Here is a 25,817-nt window from a genome sequence, read left to right as displayed (position 1 = left end):
CTCAGTCCTGACTTCTTTGTTAAAGTGACCACAAATCCATACTTCCAGGTCTTTCAGCGTTTTAACCATCATCATCAGATGTGGCATTAGACCACCATTTCTCCACTGAGTTTTTCTCTGTGGCTTAAACAACTTTGACCATTGTGCTTAGAACATGACTTGTAGTCCCTTTCTCATCAGATCACATTCTTCCAAACAGGTGAGCAAGTATCCTTGTGACTGCAGTATAATGGCCATAGTGAGTGGGATCCACCTCAGGAGAGGACCAGCAAAGAGCTGTAGTGTGTAGTGTGTAGTGTGTAGTTGGAATGTGGCAACCACTCCTGCAGTCCCATCATTTTGGAGGGAGAATCAGGAGTTCAAGGTTAATTGGTCCTTAGCCTTTTGGCTATGATCAAGTGTAGAACTTTAAGGCCAGCCCTTGGGTACATAGCAAATTTGAGGCCATCCTGGCTTATGAAACCATTTCTCAGTTGAACCAAACCAAACCATACCAAATCAAACTATTACTTCTCTTGTTTTAGACCGTCAGATCTGAGGATTTAGGAAACACAGAACTATGGGATCTTATTCTTGTGGCTCAAAGATGATGCTGAATAAATTGAATATTCTCTCTGTTCTCAAAAAAATAGTTCACCTCAGGAAAGAGGCCCAGAGACATGCCAACTGTGGTGTGGCAGAGGGCAGGCAGATGCTGCTACAATGAGCAAGTATGTGGTGGAGAGATGGGAGAGAAAGAGAAACAGACAGTTTATATTCTATGAAGAGAGGAGGAACAAGAAGCACAAGGGTGGTAGGGAATAGCTAGATGTGAGTAGCCTGCACTGGTACCTGAGGCCATGGTGAGGTCCCAAATCATGCTACATCTGGGTCTGTGGCCCTGAAGCAGCAGGGGTTTGTGTTCTTGCCTGTGGCCCATGTTACCACCAAAGGCCTAGTCTGGACTGCCTCCTGGGGCCATGTTGATGGCTGAGGTCTCTGCAGAGCTGTCCCTGTCCCTCACCAGCTTTGGCATTCTGGAGAGGTGGCTCTGCCCTTTGTTTAGGACAGTACTGGAGAGCTGGCACCGACAGAGTGAGCATAGAAGAGCTAGTCCTCTGTCTTGTGGGGAAGGTTGCAAGAGCAGAGTGAATATGGAGGCACAGGGAGATTAGTGGGGCTGGGGCACATGATATATCATTTGTAAAGAATCAATAAAAAAGTTTAAAAAAAAAAGGAATTGTAACTTCAGATGGAGATGAATAATCTGAATCCCCTAAATTCTGGTATAGAAGGATTGTCACACTCTGCAGTTATTGTAAGAGAGTCTGGTGCTCAGTTGGAATTTTTCATAGATGTTTTAAGTACAGTCACATTCTCTTAGAGGACATCTCTAGGTGGTAGATTTGCATGTGACTTACCAAGAAAAGCTGTCCCATAAGGACAAGCCAAGAAATAATGCAGATATTCCCAATGGTTTTTATCCCCTTCTGCCTGAGACTCTACACAGTGGTGCATGTGCTGTAGAGCCACCCAGCAGTCCAAAATGCTGTGAAGCACCAGAAGAACAAAATGTCCTCCCTGAAAGAACTCATCTTCCAAATGCAGCTTTCTTTCCATGGCTCAAGAGCACAGACCAGAAGCCACATGGGAGGACACAGCCAAGGCTTGGCACACACTCACATTCCATGCATAGTGAGGCTCTGCCCAAGGTTTCCATATTTCACCTTCACATCTGCTGTGGAGCTTGGCCACCAGGAAGCTGATCATGAGCTTTGACCCTAGGTTTCTACATAGTGACAGGAAGAAAGGAGCCAAGGTGTATGTACCTTGACTCTCAGCAAAAGCCTGGGAACCTAGTGTGACACCCAGGCAAGCTTGGCCAGTTCTAGAGCGTTCCCATTGACTCTTTTAAAAGCTATTTTGTTAATTGTTTTGGGGTGTGTGTGTGTGTGTGTGTGTGTGTGTAGGTCAGATGACATTCCCAGGTATCATTTTCAGGAAGACTATCTCCTTTGAGACAGTCTCTTTTTGACTTGGAACTCACTGATGAGGCTAGCTTTATTTGGTCAGTTAGCCTCAGGGTTCCTCCTGTCTCAGCCTTTCGATTTTCTGATTACAAACTCATGCCATTATGACCTGCTGGGTTTTTTTTTAAAGGTGGATGCTGGGGCTTGAATGCCAGCTTTTATGCTTGCAAGGCAAGCTCGTCACTGTGTAGGTTATCTCCCCAGTGCCTGCTTTGGGCATTTCTGAGAGCCCACATGTAGCTTCAGTTTTCTACAATCAATGCTTTTTCTACTCAACATCCATGATAAGAATCTCAGTATGAGACTTGGTAAACAACACTGATTGTCCATGGTCTGTAAAGAAAAGTGGACGTGGCCCTTTCCGCTCTTGAAATTTCCTGTTTGTTGGCTGCCACTTTCCAGATTATGAGTTGGTGATTTCAAAAGCTGCCAAGAACTCCAATCTCATAGAAGGATTGTTGCCCATCCATCTGCCTCTGGCATTACCCATATTCTGTGGTGAAGCCCAAGCTGGCTTCTCGACATTTGCTTGAATCTACATCCACCTCTCCCTTCTAAGCGCCATCTGATGGTGATGTCACACCCCCAGCGATGACATCATAATCCTGACACCCACCAATGAGCCTGGAGCCTTAGCAGAGAATGGTCATGAAAGAAAACTGGAGAAGGGGAGACAATAAGTGGGGGGAGCTGGGGGAGGGAGGATGGGGAGGAGAGAACAGGAAGAGGGAAACTCGGGGAGCTAGTCATGCCTACCCTAACCACAACCACAGAGGGCTGGCCTAGCAGAGTGCTACCTACAGGACGGCGAGAAAACTCTACTGAGGCACTAAAGAACTCACAAGCAGAGACCTTCCTGTGAAGTTGATGGAAGACAAATGGGGTCCTCACAGGCCATCCTCCACAAGTGGGCATGCAGATGTTCTTCAGACAACTAAGGTACACAACTCCAGGGAGGACGAAGGATAACAAGGCTTCGGTGGCTCTTGTGATTTAGGTTCTTTGTGTGTGCTGCTAAATATGTATGTTGTATGTGTGTGTGTGTGTGTGTGTGTGTGTGTGTGTTGGCGTATGTGCACTGACATGTGATGGTGTAGGTGTCTATGTGCTTGGACAGAGGCCAGAGCTGGGTGTGGGGTGCCTTACTCTATCACTCTCCACTGTATTCCCTTGAGGCAGGGTCTCACAGAATCTGGAGCTAGGCTGGCAGGCAGAAATCCACAGAGAGCCCCCTGTCCTTAATCTCCCCCACACTAGAGTTTGGGGGTGGGGTATAGATTTTGGTGCAGACATGCTTGACTTTTTACATGAGTACTGGGGATTTGAACTTAGGGTCTCTTGCTTGCATACCAAGGACTTTCATCCACAGAGCCATCACCCTAGGCACTCAATAGTTCTTTAGGTGTTTCGGTTTCTTCCACTGGCTTCTTGAACATGAACTCAAAAATGGACAACTGTTGCAAGAATTTGTGGGGACTAGAGCCCTGTAACAAGGCTTTTGGGGGGGTCTCACATTCATTGGTTACCTATGAACTTTTATATAGATGATCTCTCCATCTCCATTTTCATCTCTCTATCTCTCTCTGTCTCTCTCTGTCTCTCTCTGTCTCTCTCTCTCTCTCTCTCTCTCTCTCTCTCTCTCTGTCTCTCTCTCTTCCTCCAACCTTGCATAGATTAGAACCCTAAGGCATGCCTGCAGGGCCTAATTAGGGGTCCTTAGATCATTAGAGGCACCACCTTGGGAAGAGATTGATGCTGATGGACTTGGGAGAGCTAGTTCATATGGGATTGGGTTGTTGTAAAGCAAGGCTGCCCCATCTCTGTATGTCCATAGTTCTTTCTGATCCTTTGCCATGTTGTGACACAGCCAAGGAGGCCCTCGCTGGATACTGAATAGAAGTGGCCATCTGAGCTTGCTTCCGGTTTCCAAAACTGGGGCCCATTTGAATTCCTTTACGTCATCAAGTGTTCTGCTTTAGCAACAGAAAGCAGGACCCGTGTCTTGTGGCAAAATATAGTTGGTGAAACACAACCTTTAAGAAAATTCATATCTTCAGTCAAAGGCATACCAAGGTGAGTTATTCTTCTGCATAGCTTGAAATTCAAAGTGAACTGTTTCAAAGACAAACAGAAGGACGTGTGTGTGTGTGTGTGTGTGTGTGTGTGTGTGTGTTGCATACAGGAGCTTCCCTGATCAGTATGTCAACATGCTCTGGGAAGGAAAGCTGACAGTGTGATTTGGATGCAAATTCCCCCCCTCCCCCCACTTATCTGAATGTCTGGATCCCAGCTGGTGGACCTTTTAAGAAGGATTAGGAGGTGTGGCCTTGTCAGATGGAGGAGGTGTGTCACTGAGAGTGGGCTTTGAGGTTTCAAAAGCCCCATGGCCTGCTCAGTCTGTCTCTCTTTCTCTCCCTCCAACCAGTGGATCAGATCTGAGCTCTCAGTTACTGCCTCAGTCCCACACCTGCCTGCCTGTCACCATGCTCCCCAGCCTTGATGATCATGGATTCACCCTCTGAAACACTAAACCAGCCCCCAGCTAAATGCTTCTTTTTGTAAGTTTCTTTGGTCTTGGTGTCTAATCACAGCAATAGAACAGTAGCTAAGGCAGTCAGATGCTCATGCACAAAAGCAGGAGAGTAGCTGTGGCGTTCAGCATTTCTACTTTATCCTGGAGGATGGCACTCCCCAATCTCAGATTCTCCACCAAGACTCTCACTCACCTTTTTTCAGTCCCACCATCACTTAGCATCATCTGGTCAGGCTGCCTGTGTTGTTACCCCATCCTGAAGCTTGGCCAAGTCGCCCTTTCATTATTTCCGAGCAAAATCACCATCAACAGATTGCCTCTCTCTTGCTGTGTTTCCAAGGAGCATTGAGCACCTCACATAGACCAAAACCTGGCAGCTGCTTAGGTGACTCTAGCTTTAATGTGACAATACATATGTGTATAGATACAGTCACACACATGCATATGCACACACAAGCACACATATGCATACATACATTCATATTTATGGGGGCTGACCTACACAATCATACATCAGGATTCCTTTCCCACACTATATCTGAAGTGTTGTGTCACTCTTTAGCTGTGTCTTTTTTCCAATGAGTGGAAGGGCCCCAGCCCTGTGTGACCCTCCTTAGGGAGACATGTAAGCACTCCCAAGTTCCATTTTATCAAAAATAACTATATGAGATAACACAGGAGATCTCCTTTTAAAGGTATGATCAAATTGAAGTTCAGGTGTACATTGGCCAGAGTCACACAGCTGATGAGAGGCAGGAACATAAAGCCATCCTTTCTGATTTTCAAATCTTCTTTTTCTTTCCCTATACAGTTCTATACTGTGTGTAAATAGTAAGCTCCAGCCTCTTTCTCTCTCTCTCTCTCTCTCTCTCTCTCTCTCTCTCTCTCTCTCGCTCTCTTAAAAATGCAAGGAGATGCCTAATGTTGACCTCTGGCCTTTGCATGCATCCATGTTCCTACACACACACACACACACACACACACACACACACACACACACACACACACACTAGCTTCTCAAAAGGGTATGGAAAGAATTTATAAGCAGCTGCCATGAACACTCCATAGAAAACAAGGAAGGTTATCTCTTTCCCTTATTGCACAAGGATAAAGAGAAGTTGGAACAATGAGCTACCACCACTCGGTTCCATTCACAAAACAGAAGGGTGGAGGCGTGGAAGAAGGGGGAGGGGTGGAAGAAGGGGGAGGGGTGCAGAAGGCTAAAAATCCTGTCCCAGGCCAGGTAGATGATAATGTTTGCCTAGCATTTTTGCCTCTCCTTTTGGATGCATGGAATGTTATTTGTATACGATGTTAATCCAGTGTCTAATGTTAAATTTCATGTTGCTTTTCTATGTACAAAGGAGTGTGTTTAAATCCAGGAAGCTGCCTTAAGTCTCTTAAACAGTCATACTCTTTCCTCTGTCAACTGACTTTACACAGTTAGCTTGTGGGTCATGCAGTAAGCTTGCTGCGTCCAGCACACAGCAGACCCCATGATGTCTCTCTCCCCACTAACCCTGGTTCTAAGTCAACCATGACAGGTGTCCAGGTGTCAAGCTGGCAGCTACAGCTTGTGCAGGCAACTTTGAAGCTCTTAATCATTTTTTGGTAAGCCCCATTCCTTTATTTTTCTTAGATTACTAATGATTCTGCCCCTGGGCTTTGTAGATTTCTATCTTAAGTGGTGCAAAGGTCCATCTACTGAACCACCTCCCAGTAGCTAATCAATTACTTCGGGGGTGGCTTGGAAGTCTTATGACTGCAGACCAGCTGCACAGAAACCTGCTGTTATCTTCCTTCAGCGAGGCCAGAGGCTTGACAGCTCACTGACTGACACCTAGGCTGGGGCTCAGCTTCCTCAGCTTGCCGGCCAGCTCCCAGAATGGACCAAATGACTTCGGTCACACCTTCCAGACAGGCTGGCTTTGTGGCTTTAGAGCCTTTTGGGCTTCATTTATTTGAGCTTCTTTTCTAGCTGGTTTAATAAACCATTAATTCATTTCAGCCTTTAAGAAAGAAAACTATAAACTGGATGAGTTAGTAACAAAAACTCTTTTCTCACCATTCCAGAGGCTCGTGGTCCAAGATGAGGGAACTAGCATAGTGTGGTTCTGGTGAGGGCTGGCTGCCTCTGATCGCATATGAGCTCTAATCCAATTGGCTTGACCTTAGCTAAGCCAGTTCTCCCCCTGAAGGCCCTGCCTCCTAGTGCTGTCATATTATGGGGGAGTATGTTGATGTATGAATTTGGAGGAGGCACAAACATCCAGTTAACGCGGATACTTCTCTCCATTACAGCTAAGAAATTATTCCAAATATTCTCTGCCCACAGAGGCGAGACAAGGGCCTCAGATCCACTGGGTCCTGGGGCGGTCAGCCCTTAACTGATGAGCCATCTCTCCAGCCCCCTGCTTTGGAGTGAACTCACCTGGGAGCTGGGGAGTAGCACAGTTGGTAGAATGCTAGCCTCACATGCACAAAGCAGTGGGTTTGCTCTCCAACATTGTACGAAGCTGGGTGTAGTGGCCTGTGCCCTGGTTACATAGCAAGCTGGAGGCTAGCCTAGGGTGTATGAGACCCTGTCTTAAACTAACAGAAATGGAGAAGAGTAGAGTAGAATTAAACCTTGGACATGCCAGTTGTAAGCATTGTTTCAAGTCCCCAAGAGAAGGACAATGGCCCAGATGAGGCCTCTTTCAATCTGCTCTGCAACCATGCGGACCTCTGCCCACCTGTGACTAACACCTGTTCTGATTGGCTGGTACGCATGTCATTCAAAATAGTCTGACCAGGCAGGGAGGTGGCACTCAAGATGAGGCTGAGGGGAAGGCTAGGAGGGAGAAGCCTGCAGAGCTCAATGCAGACATTTTGCTCTGAAGTGTATCTCAAAGGATCATTTCTAAGGCGACAGTGCAGATGCCTTCTGGTGACAATGGGTGCTGAAGGCCTAGAAGTGGACCAGAGAGGAAAGAAGGCAACGTCTGGAGGGAAGACTATCAATCTCCCTTCATGGCTGCATGTGAGAGGTCACTGCAGCTGCCAGGGATAGTCACTTACCAGACTGATGGAGCAACAGGGGACAACTTAACCAACGCCTTGAGCAGCTGGAGAAGGGGACAGGTGTTTGAAACAGCAGTTTGTGGTGGCCACGCTGAGGGAGGAGGGAAGCAAATAAGAGATTTCAGCAGACAGCTTGCTGGGCTTCTGGAAATGCGAGTGTGATTCCCAGCATCCATGTTGGGTGACTCAGAATCCTAGCTCTCATAGTTCTAATGACCTCCTCTGGCCTCCTTGGGAACTCACATACATATGTGACAACACACACACACACACACACACACACACACACACACACACACACACACTAAAACTTATAAGTGTGAAAGCTCAGTGGGGAAGAGGTGCCCTAGTGCCCAAGGGCTCCCCAAGAAAAGGAGAGTTTGGGGTTGAGGGTGTTAGAATTTGCAGGGTAGAGTGTAGAGAGGAAGGAAGGAGCCCAGCGGGGTCGGCAGAGGACCTCCAATGTGCTGACTGAGCCTCCAATGTGCATATGGTTGGTTCAAGCTGCAAACGGGGCTTATGGTTGGAATGATCTGTAGAGACTACCCAGGCCTGGAATAATTTGGCTTGGTGACGTCATAACAAGCTCACAGATTCTGTAGTAACCTCCCTCCCTCCCTCCTTTCCTTCCTTCCTTCTTTTCTTTTCCTTTCTTTCTTCCCTCCTCCTCTTCCTTCTTCTTCTTCTTTTTCTTAGACAGGGTTTCTCTGTGTAGCCTTGGCTGTCCTGGACTCGATTTGTTGACCAGGCTGTCCTCGAGCTCACAGAGATCCGCCTGCTTCTGCCTCCTGGAGTGCTGGGATTACAGGTGTGCACCACCACTGCCCGGCTTTGTGATCTTTTTTTAACATGAGGAAGCTGATCTGGCTTCCCCTGAGTGTGGCTGGATTGACTTACTCATATGGATCTTGGGAACAGAATGTGGTGTCAGGGAGGGTGGTGGGGTGTGACTTCTGCAAGTAGGTTGTAAAAGGTAATCTGGCTTTTGCTTTGTGCTTTCTTAGACTCACCATTCTGGGGGAAGCCAAAACTCAAGCCATACTATGGGGAAGGTCCTCATAGAAAGGATCTGAGCCCTTCACCAACAGACAGTGAAGCAAGCTCTTTTGGGGGCAAGTCCCAGCCCTAGTCACTGTAGCTATGACTTTTCCCATGTTTACAGTTTGAGGTTTTTTTTTTTTTTTTTTTTTAAGATTATCCTGTATGGCTGTTACTCAGATCTCGATGAGAGAGATGGTACTCATTAACTATTGCTTAGTTTTGAGGCAAACTTGTAAGAAGCAACAGATAACCATGCAGGCTGGGAAGATTCCCCTACAATGCAGAGCTTTGGGCTGAGGACCAGGATGGGGAGTCCCACAGCATTAGTGGCAGATGGGTCCTAGTGCACTGGCTGTGCCAGATCTGTAGAAGCCAGGCTTGAAGTCCCCGCTCAGCAGGATTCAACTAATCTCAAGCATCTTACCTGCATCTCAGAGCAAAGCTCAACAAAACCGAAAGGAATGTATGGAAACCCACAAAGCAAAACTTCCTTGTGGAAACACGAGGCATGTCAAGAAGCAGGAGTGGCGCATTACATTCTGGAGAGAAGTCGCTCTAATTGCATTTTCTGTGAACCAAACACTTGGCAGAAGCAACTGAAGGGGGGTGCGTGGTGGCGGTGGGGTGGGGGGGGGGGGAGGCGGGAGAAATGATGTTTGGCTTATGGTCTCAAGGGGCCAGTCTATCATGGTGGGAAATGCATGTGTGGTGGAGGTGGGGGTGTGTCTGTCTCACAGTCTCAAGAGGTCCAGTCTGTCATGGTGGGAAAGGCATGTGTGGGTGGGGTGGGGAGAGGGCAGGGTTTGTGGCTGTGGAGGCATGTAGGCTGCTTACCACAGTTCTGCAGCAGTAGGGAAGAGATAGTGGAAGAGGAAATAGGTGGAATTACAATCCTCAAGTTAGTGCCCCTATTGGTCTATGTCCACCTAGCCAGGTTCTATGCCCCAAAGATCACACAACTGCTTGTTGCCACCAGCCGGGGAAGTAGTTTTCAAACACACGAATCCATGGAGGCCATTGCATACCTAAACCGTAAGATGAGCAGAGACAGGATTGTCAGAGTTGGTAGAGTAATAGGCAAATATACTAATTTTTTTCTGACACAAGATTTCCCTGAGTACCCTTGGCTGTCCTGGAGCTCATTCTATAGACCAGGCTGGCCTCAAACTCAGATCTGTCTGTGTCTGCCTCCCACGTGCTAGGATTAAAGGTGTGTGCCACGATGCCCTGCTAAAAGAATTTATTCTTTAAAAAAGTATGTGTATGCATGTTTTCCTGCGTGTGTGTACAGATACCATTTGCATGCTTGGTGCCCACAGAAGCCAGAAGAGAGTGTCAGATCCCCTGGAACTGCAGTTACAGATGGCTGTGAGCCATCATGTGGGTGCTGGCAACTGATCCTGGGTCTTCTGCAAGGGCAGCAAGTGCTCTTAACTCCTGAGCCACCATCTCTCCAGCCCCTAAAATAACTATTTCTTTAACAGCAGCCATTGCCACTAACGATGTGACAAGTGAATGCCTGGAGTCAATCAGAGCCTGACTGTGTCTCCAGAGAAACTGAGTTCATGGACCACAGGCAGGTTTGGGAAGTGTTACTGGGAAGTGGCTCCAGGGATGCAGGATGCTGAGATGGCTCCAGTCTGTGAAAGCAGAGGACCAGCGAGATCAGTGGGATTGTTCAGTTTTTACACAAGAGTAGGAAAGCTGAAGTTCACGTGCCAAAGGAAGTAGAGTGAGAGAGGAAGAAGGAAGTGTGTATGGGGGGAGAAGAACTGTACTTCCCCTTGCGTTTGTATTTGTGCTGCCTAGTTGATGCCAACTTGACACAAGCTAGAGTCATTGAAGAGGAACCTCAATTGGGAAAACATCTTCATGAGAGCCAGCTGTAGGGCATTTGGTTAGTTAGTGATTCATGGGGGAGGGCCCAGCCCATTGTGGGTGGGGCCATCCCTAGGCTGGTTGTCCTGGACTCTATAAGAAAGCAGGCTGAGCAAGCCATAGGGAGGAAGCCAGTAAGCAGCATCCTCCATGGCCTCTGCCTCAGCTCCTGCCTCCAGGTTCTGGCCCTGCTTGAGTTCCTGTCCTGACTTCCTTCAGTGATGGACTATGATATGCAAGTATAGGCCAAATAACCCTTTTCTTCCCCATGTTGCTTTGTCCATGATGTTTCATCACAGCAGTAGCAACCCTGAGCAAGACAGTGTTGGAGGCAGATGTTCAGCTGAGGGAGGGTGACTAACCACATCGATGGGAACTCGTTCTTTCTCAACTCATTGATTCAGATGTCATTTTCTCTCAGAAACACCCTCATGGATGCACCCAGAAAGGAAAAAGGAAAAAAGCTAAAGAAGGGACGGCTTTACCAGCTATCTAGGTGTTTCTGAACTCAGTTAAGTTGTGCATCAGAGCTAACCACTACACCACTCCGTTAAAATTCAGCAACTGTCAGATTTGGATAAAAAGAAAAAAGAAAAAAAAATCCCTCTTGAGGTGGTGAACTGGACATTCCATTTAAACAAAATGGCAGGGTAAAAGAAAGCAGAATAGACCCTAGGCCTGACAGCTCACTGCTTTTACCTCAGCACTCCGAGAGGCAGAAGCAGGTAGATCTCTATAAGTCTGCAGCCAGCCTGGTCTACATAGTGGGTTCAAGGCCAGCCAGGGCCACATAGTGAGACCCAGTTTTTTACAAAAGTAAATGGAATGGAAAGGTAGTCAATGCTAACATGAAAATAAAGAAAGCTGGATTTAACACATTGCAGCACATGACTGTAAATTCTAGCATGAGGGAAGCTGAGGCAGGAGGACTGCTGTGAGTTTGAGGTGAGTTTTAAGTGTCGCTTAGGCTGTAGAGTGAGACCATGTATCAAAAGAGTAAAAGCAAATGAAACAACACCAGTAGGAAAGGAAAATCTGGAATAGCTTACTAATATTAAGCACAGTAGATTTCAGAACGTGTGATAACAGGATGAAAGGGTTGTAGAGTTCTAGGAGCAGAAGGGTGTGGGGAGGGAGAGGGCCTTTGTCTGGAGAGAGCGCCACCCCCTGGCTGCTTCAGGTCACGCATCTATCAAAACATCTTGTTTTTACTGGGGTTAATATTAATGCACAAAAGTTATAAAGTTCTTTCTCCTAGGGGTGCCAGCGATCAGACACAACCAGTACAAACTCAGCAAGACCCAGGGCTGTTCCTCCCAAGAGGTCAGCTGTCCCTCACTCTTTCTTGGTGGTGAGCTCAATGCACAGGCTGGTCACAGCAGAGGCCATTGGAACATCAGCCCTGGGCCTGGCAGGCCCGGAGGAGTAACTGAGCTGGGCCCCAGAATCCTGACCCAGAGGTGCCACCAACTTGCTTGGTGACTCTCTGAAGAACGTGAAGATGGGTCTAGTCTTATAATCTTCCATGGACATCAGGGAGAGAAGAATATTTTTAAACAGACACCCACCTTGTTAGCACCCTGTCCCTGTGTCAGAGTCACTGCTGTCCACTGCTGTGTCCTGTCCTGCTGCTCCCAGTGACAGTTTGGCAAAATGAATGCTAGACATTTCTTTCTTAAATACTTGCCATTTCTCCATTAGCAATATGTCTATGTGAATGCTGAGTGAGAGCTAATGCTGGTCCAGCGACAAGAAGTCTATTTGACATCCGTGTCCAAATACAGTAACTCATCTGATTGCCCCAACATGCTGAGCTGAGGCTAGTCATTCATGAATAGCCAAGGAGGCTGAGGTTCAGACACACCTGCCCCGAGGCTGGGCTGGCCTCAAGATTTTAAGTCCTAGATATTGTGTATCCACCTAGGTTGCTTATTGTCCCCAAGAGATTGAAGCCCAGAGGTTCTCAACTTGAGGGTCGTGACCCCTTTGAGGGTCACATATCAGATCTCATCCCTCACATCAGATACTTACATTGTGATTCGTGACAGTAGCGAAATTACAGTTAGGAGGGTAGCCATGAAAATAATACGATGGTTGGAGGAAGTCACTACACCATGAGGAGCTGTGTTCAAGGGTCACAGCATTAGGGAAGTTGAGAATCACTGTCATAGAGTAAGGCTGTGACCTCAAAGGAGACAGCAGTGTGGGTGTGAACTTCAGGTGAAAGATCAATGGCTTCTGTAGGTTGTTGAGGTCAACGTGCCAGAGCATTGGATAACCACAAATACAACGTGTCACTGAGCTGGCCTTTCCTAATTCTGGGCCAAAGCGAGGGCAAGAGTCTCACACCGGCAGGCCTGCCCTGGAAAAAAAGACATGGAACTCCACTGAAGGGGAGCCCTCGGGGTGAAGAGGCTCTGGAGAAAGGTCTAGGCTCACATAGCACCCTGGTCTAGTTTCTGCTACCTGGTCCTATAACTTCAGCCACCTCTTGGCACTTTACTTCCTAAGGCTCTGGCACAGCCAATGGTATCACCCCATAGGACCCATTTAAAAAAAAAAAAAGCAGTATACAGCGTCTTGAGCTGGGTCTGGCTCATAAATAGGCTCTAAACAGTAGCCGTGGTTGTCAGTACTTTATCAATATTGGCCACCTCTCTGCCACTCTACACAGGGGAACTCTTTTTTTTTTTTGCTTGTAAGCTTTTACTTTTTGAAGGACTGACTTAAATATGTTGAACATAGCGGGTGTGTTTCCGCAGAGCTATTTTCTTTTCAAGCATGTCGCGTACTCTGACCATCCCCCATGTTAAACTCTTAAGGTCTCTCTAGCTCTCTACCCTTGCTGATCTCCTTTCTGGGCAGCTAGTTTCTTAGCTGGGGAATGTGAGACTTGAGACCCATCGCTCATGGGACTGGTGCCCCTCACACTTGCCTGACAAGGTCACAGGTGACTCAGGACGGACTGGGGACAAAGACTTTTTTTTTACCCCTAGCACCAGAACTTACTAGAACAGTCTATAGTTTCCCAGAGGAGTAGCCATTATTCCCAAATCATGGAATCTATTCCTCTAGTCTCTGCTGAGGTTGACTTGTCAGCGTTGCTCTGTACCTTGCTACCTTTCTTCCTATGTGATCATCCACTTGCTGCCCTGGCCTGGCTCACTAGGAATCTTTCCCAGGTGACCACAGTGGAAAGGCTATGATGGCGGTCCCTCTTTTGCTGTCCACAGCCTTTCTCAGCCCTGATGCAGCTGAGGTTCTCTCTGTAAATGCTTTTTGGCTGCCGTCCCTCGCATTTAGCTCCTCCATCGGGCCTGGATTTGCTTAGATGAATGCCCGCTCAGGATGCTCCTTGCTTGGGGACTTGGCTGCCGCAAAACTCTTCCACAGTGGTGACAACCTTTGGGTTCCTAGCATCACTGAACACGTGGTCACTACTTGAGACTGTGTGCTCACTGAGGACAGGTACCCCCATGCAGCCCAGGTACCTACCACACCACAGGCCACTGGGCTGAGTAGGGAGTGAGTGAACGAGGCCATGGGTAGTGGCCACTCACCCCAGAGACTGGACTAGGGAGTATGGCCAGAGTGTTGGTTGTGCCTCACACGTGTTGGCCCTGAGGCTGTGTGTGTTGGCTACAGCGTTGTGTGCCTGGGTCTCCGGGGAGCCGGGGTGCTATTTATTTCCTGGGATGTTGGGGGATGGATTGGAGTAGCGTGGGCTTCAAGATGCCCACTTGCCACCCACTAGCAGTTTCCCCTGTATGTCTGTGACACTTCCTTTGCCCTCCCAGAGCACCGCTCTAATTATGATGGCCCCTGCTGCCCCTCTAGAGTCTTCTTTCCCTGATGCTTTTATTCCTGCCCTTGGCTGTTCCTGGGTCACACAGGTGGGTCATCGTCATTGTCATCCTCTGCCTTCAGAAGCAGGGCCATTTCTGTCAACCTCCCAGCAGCTCTCCCAGGCCCAGCCACAGTGCCATGGCTGTAGTCTGTCTCTGCTGGGTTTCCCACTGCTCTGGCCTCTGGCCCTATAGTACCAGGTGGCCCGTGGTCCCCACCTTGCTTCTGAAGATCCTACTAAGGAAATCTCTGTGATGTTGCTCATCGTATCCTTGGAGTTTCGAGGGGGGGGGGTCAGAACCCAGGTTCTGCCAGTCCTAACTCCCCAACCAAGCTGGGCTCTGCTGAACTGCATGCTTTCAACAGGTCAGTTAAACAGCCAGGTGATGGGGGCTGGGGGGGGGGCAGAGAAAGGAGATGATGAATGCGGGCCCCATCAGGAAGAGGAACAAAGAAGTTAGATGTGAAACTTCCTGGGAGACAGGAGACCTCCCTGGTGGACACCAGGCTTCCGCCTTTGTCTTCTCCAGCATGGGAGTCCTAGGGGAAGAGTTCAATTTCTTCAGGCCCATTGCCTCAAAGAGAGGGCCACCAGTGTCTCCTTTGCATATCTTACAGCTGGAGACCCTCCACTAAGGCTGAGCCTTAGATTCTGGAGCCTCCCAGAAGCCCCTCTGGAACAGCATCCAGGGCTTCTGGAAGGGCTTCCGCCAGGATTTTGCAGAGCTGACCTCTGGAATGGAGAGGTCAGTCAGTGGTCTACCTAGGATGTCTGTCGGGGGTCTCATGCAGAGGGCTGCTCACCCTTCTGTCCACACCCGCCCAGGCAACCTGGGTCAGACCTGAGAGCAGGTTAGCATCCTGGCTGGAAAACAACCTGCGGACTAGCCAGTTCTGACTAGCCAGTTCCGAGGAGGTGGGTTTTCAGTTAGAAGGGGTGTTTTACAGTCTCGTTTTGAAGGGGCTCCCAGTTTAGCAGAACAACAATTTCCAACATGACATAGCCTGTTGTCATTCGTGATGGACACCAGCTTGATGCCTGTCCTCTCTGAGGGACCTGGGAGGTAGCTGCCGCCACCAGGTCCCTTATGGAATTCCCCACTCCTCACAGTTCTGGATTTTAGAATTGAAAATCTGGTCAGCATGGTTTGGGGGGGTAGAGTGGGGAGAACGTAACACTTTCCTTTCCAGCCTCAACACGGACCTGCTGAACGAGCACCTCCACCCACTTCCTGGAGTGTAAAACACTGTAGAATCTAGGATGCTGTGTAGTTGATCCCAGGTTTGGCTTCTTCCTCCCCTAGCTAGAGTCATTAGGTTATTTCCCCTCTTCCGACTTGGGCTGAACACAGCAGTTACAGGGATTGGCTCAGGGGATCACCTCAGCTCCCCGGCTGAGTCACTGCTCCGCAAGCTGCTTGGTTGCTGACAACACAGCCTGGGGCCCCACCAGGGGGGATCCAGATTGTGCCGGTTTAGAGCACCTGGGCCTCAGAGAGTTTTTCTGTTTTGTGTGACCTAGTGAATGTTTCTGAGAAAAGTGTTCTCTGTGTGTGGTCTTCCTATAGGCTGCAGGCAAAGGTGGACCGAACTTGCTGTGAACTCTTACTCCAGACCTTGGTTAATTAGACACCTCTCCCTCTCCCTCCCTCTCTCTCTGTCTCTCTCTCTGTCTCTGTCTCTCTCTCTCTCTCTCTCTCTCTCTCATATGTGTGTGTGTGTGTGTGTGTTTGTGTGTGTGTGTTCCAGGACCCAGGTTCACTTGTCTGGTAAGGGCTTTAGGCTGGACTTTGTGTGTTCAGACTCTCCTCTACCTGCCTTCAAATCTGAATAATTAAAAAAAAAATTAAGGCTTTATTTCAATGACAGAGTTGGGAGGTGGTGGCTGAGGTGGCTATGGCAGTGGGGTGGGGTAGGGGTGGGGTAGGGGTGGTGGTTGTGGTAGGGGCAGTGGCACAGTATGCCTTCATTCTGGGCCCATGAGCCTCAGGAATTTGTGGGCAGCAGAGGCAATCCTTGTGGCTGGCTGAGTTGCCTCCAGCACAGCTGGACCATATCCACACCTGGCTTGATGCACAGAGTCACCTGCCTGTACTGAGCTCCTGGGTAGTGCCTGCTCAGCCTGGCTCGGTTCCTCAGCAGGTGTGCTGTGACCTCGCAAGCTGTCTGGTCTTGTACTGGAGGCCGTAGCTTGGCTGGTAGAACCCTTGCCTGGCATACAGAATCCCTTGACTGGGATCTGCAGAACCACCTAAACCCAGTGTGTGTGTGGGGTGGGGTGGGGTGGGGGTGGGCACCTGTAATCTCAGCACTCTGGGAGCAAAAAGGTTAGAAGTTCAAGGTCATCCTTAGAATTTAAGACCAGCCCTGAATACATAAGGAGCCCCCCCCCCAAAAAAAAAACCTCCCTCAAAATGTTAGTTTTTCTCAAGGTGGAAAGCACGCTCTATCCATCACTCTGATCTCCCTGGTGGTCTGGACTGCTGTGGCTGGCATCCCTCCTGTCCTGTATCCCTCTTGTGTGGTTCCCTTCCTGGGAGAACATCTAAACGGTACCCAGTCTCCCTCGGTGCCTACAAGATCTCAGGTCTGTGTCTGTAGCCGCCTTCCTCAGGGTCTTTGCTGTTCTGTACCCCCAGAAAGCCCTGTCTACCTTGGTGTAGCTCAGTTGGTAGAGTGGGGAAGGGCAGCTGCCTGTAATCTCACACTTGGGAGGTGAGATAGGCTGATGAGAGAAGTTCAGGGTCATCCTAGGCTATATAGAAAGCTCAAGGCCAGCCTCAATATAGGAGTCCATGTCTCCCAAAGCAAAACCACAGTTTATTGTTCCTTTGAGTCTCAGTGACCCTTGAGATTGGCTTGATCTGACTTGAACCATTCCACCACCAGACTTGGCGTCCTCCGCTTTATTTACAAGGTCCTGGCTTTGCTGCCTGGTGGCCAGGAAGGGAGGAGGAGGGTGTGGGGACTTTGAGAAGGGGGAGGACGAAGTGTAAACTGCTGTAAGGTCAAAAGGGGGTCAGACTGTAGAAACAGAGGGCTTTGGATCTGGGAAGGAGACTCGGGGTCTCTACCCCTGGGAAAAGTCAAGGCAATCGGTTCAGAATGGGGAGGGGTGAGTGGTTGTGGGAGGTGGGGATATTACGGGATGGGGAGTGTCGGTAGACGCTGAAAGAATCCCTGCTGCACGTTCCTCCTGAGTCCCCCTGGCGCTTCCCCGGAGGCTCCGCCCCTGTTCAGGCCCCGCCCCTTGCCGTGTTCTAAGCTGACAGAAGCTACGGGGCCTAGTGTTTGCATACAAAGGCGGCTACCGGCGCGTGTCCTCTTGGTGAGTAGCAATGGGGACTTGGGTCCCAGTTTGCATCTCAGGATCCATCCTTGGGACGTGGGGCCTATCAGGGAGGCCGTGTGGGCCGCGTCACGAACCCGATCGTTCCCAAGCTTGCGGGGGACCCCGTGGGCTGGGACCCGGATGAGAGTCATCCCAAGGGGTTTAGGATTGAGGGTTCGCAGCCTAGGAAACTGAGACCTGCCTGGGGAGGCTGACCTTCGTGCCCAAGGACACACCTCCGCTGGGTAGCAGCGAGCTGGGAAGCCAGCTTCAGGTTACGGGGCTCGCCACAGGCCTCCACACAGCTTGGCAGTCTGGTGGGCGCTGGGCCTGCGGCTCCTGCTCCATCAGCTTTAGCTGCAGGCCAGGGCAATGTGAAGGGAAAGCTACGCTTTGGAAGTCATATTCGGTATTTGGGGGGGGGTGGTCGGGGTGGGAGTAGTGGGGGAAAAGACAAGGTGTCTGGCTGATAATTTGTGTGGTTAGTAATTGCTGCAGATGCCCACCCGCCTTGGCAAGAAGCAGGAGTGAAAGCAGTGGGCAGGTTTGGGGTCTGGGGCGTGGGACGCAGCCGCTTCCCACAGGGTAGTGAAGTTGTGGGGAAGGTGAGCCTTTAACGGTTCTTGGAGGAGAGGCTGGCGGGCCTTGAGGATTCAGACGTCTACTATGCATTCCTTGTTCTATAATATACGTTTTATGAATGAAAGCAGCTTAGCAGTGCATAGTAATTAAGGACTAACATGCACACCAGTAAGGGAACTTTTCAGTGTTCCCAGAAAGGCTGAAAGATCCCAGTGTATTTGGTTCCCCGCGTGGACAAAGCTTCCTGTTTGCTGACATTGCTTCTGCTGTCACGGGTTGTGTGTGTGTGGGTGTGTGTTTTTGGCCTTTATCCCTGCCTGTGTAGGGCCTGGTGGTTGGGTTGGGAAGCCTGGGCCCTATGCTTGCCTCTGTCTTGGTGGCTGTGCCACCCCATATGACTTCTACCCTCTTTCGGTGGCAGTCGCCAATGCTGTTGTGGTGCGCTGTCACTTTGGAAAGCTGGTGAGAGGGACAACAGTCCCAGTCTTGTTGCTTGAGCGACAACTTGGGGCTTCAGATGAGGGAAATGGTATCCTTGGTGGGTGTCCTGAGTTGGGGGGCGAGGTGTCTGCTGGTGGGCCCGGGCCAGGTCTTTGCTTATCAGGGCTTCAGGCTAGGCAGAGGGAAAGGTCAGGAAATGGCAAGACAGCTGACCGCTGATAGCAGGAGATCCGTGGGCCAGAGACGTCACTTGTGGAGCCTGATTATCAGTTTCCATACCTAGAGTGAGGGGAAAAGCCACACTTCACTTACCAGACTGTTGCCCAAATGACTTGGGACACTTCAGAGCAACTTTAGTCTGTTACTCCAATGGGGCGGGGGGTGGGGGGTGGTGGTGTAGCTGGAGGTAACAATGAGGGCCCTTTGTAGGGCTGTTCTAGTCCTGGGTAGTTAAGGCTAGCCCCTGGTCCATAACTGAGCTGCCTTGGCTCATCCCTCCCTCCCTGACCTTAGATTGTGAGTCCATTTTTTCCTGTGTCTTCTCTCTCTTAGGTTCAGGGCCTGAAAAGGTACCACTAATGATATGAATTGATTTGAGCAAGTATGTGGGTGGGGATGTTTAGGGAGACAAGTACTTTGTTTCAGGATGGCTGGGTGTGAAGTTGGTGACCTGTGCATTAATAGCTCTGGCTTCTGGAGCCTTTTGAGGAACAGCCAGAAGGGAGTGATGCAGGCTCGTGGATGAGGAACAGCCAGAAGGGAGTGATGCAGGCTTGTGGATGATTTGGCTGTCCTTGGAAGTCCTTATATGTGAACTCAGAGCTGTTGTCTTGACCGTACTGTGTGCCCAGGCTAGCCTGGAACTCAAGGTCATCCTGCCTCAGCCTTCTTGGTACTAGAATCACAGGTGAGTGGCACCATACCTTGCCTGCCTTGAAACCATGGTTACCGTGGGACATGACTGTACCCTTCCAATATCCCAGTGTTCATCTGATCCGGCAGTGTCTCCTGCGCTGCCTTCTTTTGTGTGTGCGCAGGTACATTGGAGGATTTTAAATAAACAAAGCAAAGTACTTTGCTGCAAGAGACTTAGTGCAGTATTTTCCAGAGCTGTCTGTCACCATTGGGTCAATACCTAGTTTTTACCTGGAATGCAGACTGTGAAGAGACCATTCATAGGCTATCTTCTAGTACCTCTGGGTGGTGGGTGCTGTTTAAATGACCCATTTTATAGGTTCAGAGTAGAGCCACAGTTCTCTTGGACATGCAGGGGATACATGACCATTACTAATGGCCGGGGCAGGATTGGAGGGGGCGGTGCAGCGATGTACAAAGGTCTTTGGAGCAGAGTATTCTTGACCAAGATGTGCATCTCGACTGAGGGCTCTCATAAGCATGTGAAAAGACACTGGGGCTTCCAAGGAGAACAAAGGTTGCGTGCCCTTCAAGGGAGCTAACAGTTGAGGGCTGAGGTTCCAAGTCCCAACCCAGGGCAGTGTCACAGAGCACAGGGGCCACATCTTGTCTTCTGCGTGGCTGTCTCGTGCTGGCCAAGCCCTGGGTGCTTCTTGGCAGGGACGTGAGGACACTCATTACCTGGGATTATAATACCCACTTGTTGTTGCCAGAGTTCAGCTCTGAGAAGTTGAAGTGTCACTTAACTGCCCTTCCGGCCAGAGCAGGGATCATGTCCTAGTTGCCCCTATCACTTAAACCTCATTTTATTTTTTAAATGAGAGTTAATGAGAACCTTATCCAATCAGCATTCAAAATTTAGTGTGTGTGTGTGTGTGTGTGTGTGTGTGTGTGTGTGTGTGTGTGTGATTGTGCACATCACAGCATGAGTGTGGAGGTCAGAGGATAACTTTAACTTTATATGGTCTTTTCTCTGCCCTTACCTATCCCTGGGTTTTATGGGATTGAACTTGGATCCTTAGGCTTGCTAGCAAGTACCCTTGCGTGGTGAGCCATCTCACCAGCTCCTTCATGTCCCTTTTCTGCTGTGTAGTTTTGTTTGGCATGGGGACCCTGAGACCAAGAGTACAGGAATTTTCAGACTCCCCATTAAAAACTGATGTGAAAGCAGTACCTGTGTATGTGGAAAAGTTAAGGTCTTCTGCCCCGCCGCCTTGTTGGCAGCCGGCAGCTCTGTGAGTGAATATTTGTGGAGCACACAACTCTCCCACTCTTAATGAGCTCACACTGCTCCATATATGTCGTGGATGGTCCATAATTTATTAATCCTGTTGATCTCCAAGTGACTTCTGCTTTCCCCCATCACAGTCAAGTCTGTGGTTACTTCTTCTCACAAAGATGGTGCTGTATCTGGGGGCTGGTGAGATGGCCCAGGCCCAGTAGGTAAAGATGCCGGCTGCCAAACAGGATAACTTGCGTTCGATTTCTGGAACCCACATACATGAAGGAAAGAAAGAAAGAACACTCAACCAATTCTGTGGAAAGAAAGAACTGACTCCTACTAGTTGTCCTCTGAAGTCTATATATATGCTGTGGCATGTGCTTACATGTGCCTGTATGCATACACAGTAAACACATAATCTTTTATCTGTAGAATCAGTTCTTGCTGTGTAATTGCTGGGACTTGTTAGTATGTGCCAAAGGGGAGATCTTCCTGGGACTCTGTTGTGTTAATGATTGGAGTATTTCTCACTATTGGAGTATTTATGGAATGTTTTTATTTGGTGCCTTCTAAAAGGCCTTAAAAATTAATTATTTTGTGTGTGTGTGCCTGTGTGTGCAGGTGGGTGTTTCTGTGTGTGCAGGTATGTGTGCACAGGTGGGCATGTATGTGTGTGCCAGTGTGTATACGCAGATGTGTGTATGTGTGTGTGTGTGTGTGTGTAGGTGTGTGTGCAGGTGTCGATGTGGAGGGATGTGTATATGTGTATAGGTGGGTATGTGTGCAGGTGTGTGTGTGTGTGTGTGTGTGTGTGTGTGTGTGTCTGTGTGTCTGTGTGCAGTGGGTGTACACATGTGCATATACCTGTGGGGCCAGACATTGACATTACCTTCTTTAGGTCCATTTTATCTTTTGAGCTGGGATCTCTAACAACTTGTTGCTACTGGTTCTGTTGGATTGACCGTCCTGGGGAGTCCCAGGGATCTCAGTTTCCTACCCGCTCCTACTTAGTGGCTTGTGCCTGGCTTTTCTGTGGGTGCTAGGATTAAACTCAGGTCCTCTTGCTTTTGAGCCATGTACTTTATGGACTGAACAATCCCTCTTGTGATTGGCATAACTCTGTGAACTGTGTTGGCGAACTCTTGCATAATTGTCCAGGTGTCTTAGTTAGTTTCCATTGCTGGGAAGAGATACTATGACCATGGCAACTTTTCTTTCTTTTTTTCTGAGACAGGATTTCTCTGTAAAACAGCCCTGGCTGTCCTAGACCATACCCGACCACACCCGGCTCCATGGCAACTTCTAGAAAATGGTGGTGGCATATGTCTTTAATCCCAGCACTCGGGATGGACTGAGTTTGAGGCCAGCCTGGTCTATAGAGTGAGATCCAGGATAGCCAAGGCTACACAGAGAAACCCTGTCTTGAAAAAAACCAAACCAAACAAAACCAAAAAAAAAAAAAAAAAAAAAAAAAAAAAAAAAAAAAACCCAAAAAACAAAAAACCCCAAAACCCCCCCCCCCAAAAAACACAAAAACAAAAGAACGTTTAATTAGTTCTGGCTTACAGTTTCAGAGGTTTAGTCTATTGTCATCATAGTGGGAAACATGGCCATAGCTTGAGCATAGGCTACCTCAAAGCCCACTTCCACAGTAACACACTTCCTCGAACAAGGCCACACCTACCCTAACAAGGCCACACTTCCTATTAGTGCCACTTCCCATGGGCCAAGCATTCACACACATGAGTCTATGGGGGCCATTCCTGTTGAAACCACCGCACCAGGTGTCTTCTAGTGTCTTATGAGCCCCTTATATTATTGTGACAAGGTTTCAATGGGGCTGACCTGAGGCCATCCTCAAATGACTTTAATATTCCAGGTGGTGGAAAGACATTAACAAAATTTGTGGTGTTCGGAGGGCTATGGCAGGGCTTTTGAATTTTGGCAGATTAAAAAAAAAAAAAAGATGAAAATAAAAAGTAGCATTTCTTGGCAGTTCATGAAGTCTGCACAGCCAATTTTGGACTAAATGTAAACTTTTCTAATGTCCTAACTAGGTGAGGAGTCATGCGACTTCTGGCACTTCTTGATGATGTCCCAAGGCTATGTCTGGAACAGTCTGAGACTTGGGTGGTGGCTGTGCCAAGCACTTGCAGAATGCCATGGTTGGTGAGGGAGGGTGTGTGACCTCCAGTTGCAGGTTGGGGCCTTGAAGTTGGGTTTCCTTGCCAACATGGGCTCCACATTTATCTAGGAAGATCTTACCTAGAGATGGCATTTCAGAGAACATAATCTTGGTTCAGAACACCAACCCAGAAGCAGCTACATTAAAGGGGGGGAAAAAAAAATCTGTGTATTTTGTGACTGCAGAGTTCCCTGAGGGGCTGGCTTGCTTTAGAGCAGCGGTTCTCAACCTGGGGGTCTTGACCCTTTCCCAGGGGTCACATATGTGTATGTCAGATATTTGCGTTACGATTCACAACAGTAGCCAACTTAGAGTTATGAAGTAGCAACGGAAATAACTTTATGGCTGAGGGTCACCATAGCATGAAGAGGAGGGGTGAGGGCCACTGTTCTAGAGGATTCTGTAAGACCTGGTGAAGTACTCCTTCCACACACACTTTTTTGCCAGGGAACTCAAAATTTCCTCCCCTGTGTGCTAAGCCCTGCCAGGTGCAGTGGCTTGCTAAAGTTCAAGATAAAACCCAGCAGACTGGGAAAGCAAGCTGGTGGCCAGTGTCTTCTTTGAGCAGGCCCACTGGAACCCTCAGCCATCTTGATTTACTCTCTTTGGTTCCTCTGATTGTCCCTCACCCTGGAGTTTTCCAGACGCTTCCGTTTTCAAATCAAACCTCATCCTTCCTGCTTCCGCAAATGCTTTCCAGGAAGCTGGAACAGCACAGCAAGGATGGGATCTGGGATCCTGGGACTGCGGGAGGCCCCTCTGCCTGGGCAGGGTTATCCTGCCTGCTGATCTTCAGGCTACTTGGATTAGAGCCCCTTCCTTGAGTTTTTGCAGGAAGTGAGATTTGGGACTTTACATCTAGTGGGCTGATTGTGTAGAACTTTTAAAGAAAGCTTTGCACAGGGCCTATTGAGGAAGAGAGCTGATTATGAGGCAGAGAAAGAAGGGCCCTGTTCTGCCCCTCTCTCGCCAGATTTCAGCCCAACAGGGACCTGAGGGGACCTGGCTTACCTTGGCTTGTCACCTGAGGAGCTGTCCCCTGTACCTCAAGTCCTTCTTATGGTTTTGAGGCAGGGTCTCATGTAGTTTAGACTGGCCTCAAACCTAGAATGACATTGAATTTCTGATTTTCCTGTCTTTACAGTACTTACCAGTACTGGGATTGCAGGCTGCACCATTATACCTGGTTTATTCAATGCGGGGATCGAACCCAGGGCTTTGTGCATGCCAGACAAACGCTGTATGCTGTACAAACTGAGCTGCATCTCCAGCCTTTAAGTCATTTTAAAGTGTACCTGAGCGCAGCTGTCACTTCACTCCTCTGGACCGGAACCCCTTCATCCACTACTCCACATCTCTGTTCTATTCACATCACCCGAGTGTCCTCTCTGGGTAGCTCCTGCAGCACTTCTCTTGTTCTGACTGGCTTTTCACCATCCCCACTGCCATCCTGGCTTATCCGTGCTGTGGCAGCTTGTGGAATCCCGTCCTCTCCTTTTCTTGCATGTGTTTATGTGATGTGTGCTTGTATGTGTGTGTACATGTGGGTAGAGGCCAAGAGTGGATGTTGGGTCTCTCTCTCTCTCTCTCTCTCTCTCTCTCTCTCTCTCTCTCTCTCTCTCTCTTTCCTTTGTGTACTGAGGTCGTGGTCTCTTGCTGAACCTAGAGCTCACTGATCGGGCAGGTCTAGCTAGCCAACTTGCCTTAGGGCTCTCCTGCCTCTGCCTCCTCCTAAGTGCTGTCACAGGTGTGCTGCCATGCCCGAGTGGGTTCCCGTGGGTGCTGTGGCTGAGTTCCACTCCTCACTCTTGCACAGCAAGTGCTTTATCCTCTGAGCCATCTACTCAGCCCCCGAAAATTTCTTCCTCTGGAAGGCTGAATAACTTCAACTCTCCAATTTCAGTTCTCTAGAAGATATACTCTGATGTTGAACTGCTGGATTGTAGGGTAATTCTATTTTTCCTCTTATGTTTTTTGAAGATTGGCTATGCTGATTTCCAGGGTAGCTGCACCATTTTCATTTTCACCAACAGCACACAAGGGCCCCAGTTTCCCCACCTAGTTGACAATACTTCCTATTTTCTGGTTAAAGGTCCTCTTTAAGAGTTTGGGGGAGGTTTTCCCTTTTTTTTTTTTTTAATTTTTAATTTTTTAAAAATAAAGCTCAGTAAGGGGTTGTCTAGGTAACCCCAGGGTCTCGATGGCAAGGTTAGTTCCAAGAAGACTGTTGTCCAGTGGGGTTTCTGAACAGTATCTCAGCTCCCACACAGAGACCCCATAACATCTGCGGAGGTTTCCAACAGGCAGCTGCTTCACGCACACAGCGGACAGTTATCCAGGGAGTGTGACTCCTCAGCCATGTTTGCAGGAGAACTCTGCCTAAGAGTTTCTAGGTTTTTTCCTATTAAAAAGAGCCTGTTGGAGCCACAAAGCCATCAGGTTTCTTCCAGCCTGGATGCCACCTGTTCTTTGTTCAGCTGCTTTGTTGAGGTCACAAGGGCAGAGCTGCGTCAGCTTTATCGATGAGATGGTTCCTTTTGGGATGCTAAGCAGAGAGGAAACACCCCTTATCTCTGACCTCTTAGAAAGAGAATTGGACCGTGCAGGGTGCTATGCTCACTTTTCTAAGCCTGGGAAGCTGGAATGCTGAGAATTGCTAACTGCCCTGAACCCCCAGAAACTCTTTTTACCTTGCAATGTAAACTGAAGTTCCCCCCTCCCTTCCCAAAGAGACACACCCAGTATTAAAGATCCCAGAAAGCTGTTAACTG

General features: G+C 48.8%; 1 protein-coding gene across 4 annotated transcripts in view; it reads left to right on the top strand.

The window, feature by feature from the left end:
• Positions 1-25,817, top strand: part of Lpin1 (lipin 1) — a 107,684-nt gene that overhangs the window by 33,712 nt on the left and 48,155 nt on the right. Inside the window, exon 1 of one of the 4 annotated variants that reach the window (XM_051143577.1) lies at positions 17,548-17,698. The exons of the other annotated variants lie outside the window; for them this stretch is intronic. The gene's annotated coding sequence lies outside the window, so the exon portion shown is untranslated. Of the gene's footprint in view, positions 1-17,547; positions 17,699-25,817 lie in introns of those variants that run through there. 4 annotated transcript variants of the gene reach the window in all.

The sequence above is a fragment of the Acomys russatus genome, chromosome 1 (assembly GCF_903995435.1).
Source record: "Acomys russatus chromosome 1, mAcoRus1.1, whole genome shotgun sequence".
Classification (NCBI taxonomy): Eukaryota; Metazoa; Chordata; class Mammalia; order Rodentia; family Muridae; genus Acomys; species Acomys russatus.
The sequence above is the reverse complement of the archived record's forward strand: the minus strand, read 5'-3'. Positions and strand labels throughout refer to the sequence as shown.